The 4,151-nt window shown below is 34.1% G+C and overlaps 1 non-coding gene across 1 annotated transcript; it reads right to left on the bottom strand.

Moving 5' to 3' along the window:
- Positions 1-3,234: 3,234 nt before the first annotated feature.
- Positions 3,235-3,337, bottom strand: LOC123616860 (U6 spliceosomal RNA). Its single transcript, XR_006724895.2, has one exon. It is a non-coding gene; the product is annotated as a U6 spliceosomal RNA (small nuclear RNA).
- Positions 3,338-4,151: the final 814 nt, after the last annotated feature.

Below are 4,151 nucleotides of genomic sequence, written 5' to 3'. Positions count from 1 at the left end.
TTGGTTCAGACACTATGGAAAATTGTATAGAGACTCCTCTAAAAACTAAAAATAGAGTTGCCATATGATCCAGCAGTGTCACTCAAGAGAAAACTCTAATTCAAAAAAATATATGCAGCCCAATGTTCATAGCAGCACTATTTACAGTAGTCAAGACATGGAAGCAACCTAATCATCCATCAATAGATGAGTGGATAAAGAAGATGTGCATATACATATATATACAATGGACTATTACTCAAACATAAAAAAGAATGAAATATTGCCATTTGCAGCAATGTGGGTGGACCTAGAGATTACCATACTATATGAAGTAAGTCAGAAAGAGGAAGACAAATATGGTATCACTTATAAGTGGAATCTAAAAAATAATACAAGTGAACTCATTTCCAAACCAGGAACAGACTCACAGACATAGAAACTAAACTTATGATTACCAAATGCGAAAGGGAGGGGAGGGGTAAATTAGCAGTATGGAATTAATAGATACACACTCCTATACACCATACTATATTCAATATCTTGTAATAAACTATAATGGAAAAGAATCTGGAAAAGAATATATATATATATTATTTTGTTATTTCTATTCTATAATATATATTATACATATAAAATATATATAATTGAACTACTTTGCTGTATACTTAAAGCTAGCACAATATTGTAAATCAATTTTTTTAAAAAGGCAGGGGAAGGGAAAGATAATTAAAGAGCTACTCTGCATTATAATGTAAAATTCTAACTCCATTGTGTGCGAGGGCTGTGTTATATAGAAAAATTAAGAAAATGTTTCTTTTCTTTCTTATTGATACTGCTCTGGAAATTGATGTTTGTCCTTAGGAGATCAATGTGTGTATGTATGCCTGATCTGATGATTGTCTCCTAAGTCCTCAGAATACCAAAGCTCTTTGTAGACTCTAGACTTTGTAACTGAACTTAGTGTAGAAAGGGCACCTGGAACCCCATCCCTTTCCTGTGGTATTATAATAGACTGAAACATGTGACATGGGGAAATGTGCTGCCCTGGGATACTCAGATCCACAGACTATCAGGAGGGGGAAGGAGATTGTGGACTATAATCTATGATTGAAACAAACCATTAGCAGCAGAAAAATGAAGGGTGTTTTCTTACTGAACAGAGAATGCCTTTCTGAGTAGCAGAGTGCAGTTGGGTGAATCCATAATAGATGTGGAGCCACCCCTCTTACCCTTCATTTTCCAAAATATATCAAGGAAAGCGATTCCAACGAGTGGGCAATGGAAATCGGAGGCTTGGGTTGTGCCCTGCAGAGGGAAGAATAGAGAGTTCTGGAAGTGCATAGGAACAGCATCTAAGGAAGAAAGGCTCTGATGGAATGCTTCCATAGGAGAAGACATCTGAACTGCATTTTGGATTAATAACATTTTTCATAAACTGTCTAGCAAAACCAATAGAAATCTTGATGAGTAGAGTTTAGGGAACTGAAGCATAAATAGGTGAATATATTTCCCCAAAGAAAATATAAAGCATATGGTCTGACATCTGATTTGGCAACAGGACAGTATAAATGAAATTGGGACTCTCCAGAAGAAGAGAGCATATGGTCACTCTAAGCCTAGGGTGTAGCTTTGGAGAAGGCTGTAACTAAAGTGTGAGAGGAATGAGCCAAAGAAAGGGTGACTGAACACACTGAGATTAAGCAAATGTCTAATGTCATCAACATTGACTGCAGAGAGTTAAAAATAGAGCTAAGATATAGAAGCCAACCAAGATCCCCTGAAGAGTTTCTCACCCACTCTCCTCTCTCTGGTGTGATAGATATTAACAGCCTTCAGCAGCGCCCACCAGGTAGGCTTTAGAAGTGGGTGATGATAGATTTTGAGACACTAGTGGACATGAGTGTCAGCAAAATACAGTGAAGTACTTGGGAAACAGGCAGCAAATACTGCTGCAAAGATACCACATTTTCTCTCAACTCCCACCTTGTGACAAATACCACCATTGTAACTATTTTATTTGATAGTTTTTATGTTCATCAAATAGAAGAAAAAGAGAAAAGATGTACTTTCTAAGAGTGACAATCTTTTTTAAAGAGAAAACGGATTAGAATAATTGCATTTTAGTACTACCCACTTGACTTCTGCCTATATAAGATCTAAACTCCTAAGTGTCTCTATTTAAAATAAATAGTATAATATTATTACTATGGTAGTTCATGGGATAAGAAAAAACAGATTTTGAAAATCTAAGGACTTCTTGAGAAGGGAATAAAAGAGTAAAAATGAACTAGAAACCTATTTAAGTGAGGAAGTAATCTGTACAAACCAAATAGCTAGGTGATGATGACAAAGCAAATAATGACAGTTCTTGGAGGGAGTGATAAATTTTTTAAATTTGAATTTACTTCTCTGCGTTTCATGACAGAATGAAGTGGTTAATCTCATGCATTCACGCTGAAGAAAACGTACACCTTTATAGGAGCAGATAATATAAAAAAGAAAAAACACAAGGCAAAAAAATATATTAAAATGTTTAGCCTCACTAGCGACCAATAAAATAATGAGCTACCTTTTTGTTTATCAAATAAATAAAAATTTAAAAGAACAGTAATGCTCAGTGTTGTTGAGGGTGGAAGAATACAGTTTCATAGGTGACTAGTGGGAGCATAAAGGGTATGACTTTACAGGGAAGCACTTTGGCAAAATATAAGAAAAGTCTCAAAAATGAGCATAGCTTCTGATGTAAAAATTTTACTTCTTATATTTACTTTTGGGAAATAATCAAAAAGATGTTCAAAGGTAGACACATAATTTTATAGTATTATTTATAGAGCAAAAAATGTCCAAGAGTTCACTGATGAAATGGGATGATACTTCAATACATTATAAATTGTGCAATCATTTAAAATGACATCTATATGCATATATGTGGAAAGAAATTCACAATACTAAAAATAAAGTAGGTTCTGAAATAGTATGTGTAGTCTGACCTCAAATTTTTAAAAATTCCATAGCTACAGACATGAATGCTTACCAAAAAGAATACCAAAACGTTATCAGTGGCAGAATTATGGGTGCTTATTTCTATTTAATTTCTTGTGTCTTCTATTTTCCTTTGATAAAGATGTACTTTTTATGTAATAACATTTTTATTGAAGTATAATTGATACACAATATCATATTTGTTTTAGGTGTACATCAGAGTAATTACATATATTCATATATATTGAAATAGTCACTAGACTAACTCTAAAAAATATGAAATGTTTCACAAATTTGTATGTCATCCTCACATAGGGACCATGAAAATCTCCTCTGTATCATTCTAACTTTAGTATATATGCTGCTAAAGCAAGCACTATAAAATCACTTTAATAACCATTTTATGAACAGGAGTATCCTCACTGAGCATCTTCTCTCCAGAGGATGAAAAATCATAGTGCAGGAGTATGAAGATGTCCTGAAGGTCAAGTTGAATGAGAGGTACATATGTTCAAGAGGGATGACTAACTATTAGGAGAAAAAAACAAAGAACTTTTACATATGCTCCAAAAATGAATAACTGAGCAAAGACTTTTTAGGTCACTACTTCCTTCTTTTTTTTTTTCACTGTAAAAATTATTCATCTGGAAGGGGGTGGGTATAGTTCAGTGGTAGAGTGCATGCTTAGCAATGCACAAGGACCTGGGTTCAACCTCCAGTACCTCCATTTGAAAAAAAATTATCTGGAGATAGAGCATTCATAAATTGGGGGGCATAGGATGGGTAGAGTGGGGAAACTCAAATATTTTCTGTGAGCAACTTTACTTCTGTCTATGTTTATCTTATTATCAAGGGAAGATGGTTCATGATAGTCTCAACCACCAGAAATATCTCAGGATTTAAAAAATACAGTAAGAATAATCATTATTGATGCTTTTGTAGCACCTTTCAAAATATTAAAAAGGTTTCACTAACATCAAATGGGGTCTGTAATAAGCCTATGAGCCGAATCAAATCAATATGATTCATAGGGTCATCATGAAACGCAGGTTTCCAAATTGCTTACACACAAAAGTATCTGTTTCAGTCAAGGTTCTTGGTAGCAGTAACAGAGAACAACTCTCACTGATTTAAGCAGATCAATAGTAGATTAAAAGGGTATAAGGGTATTCTTCTATAATTTTTTA

This window comes from Camelus bactrianus, chromosome 21 (genome assembly GCF_048773025.1).
Source record: "Camelus bactrianus isolate YW-2024 breed Bactrian camel chromosome 21, ASM4877302v1, whole genome shotgun sequence".
Lineage (NCBI taxonomy): Eukaryota > Metazoa > Chordata > Mammalia > Artiodactyla > Camelidae > Camelus > Camelus bactrianus.
Note: the sequence above shows the minus strand (reverse complement) of the source record. Positions and strands in the feature narration are given on the sequence as shown.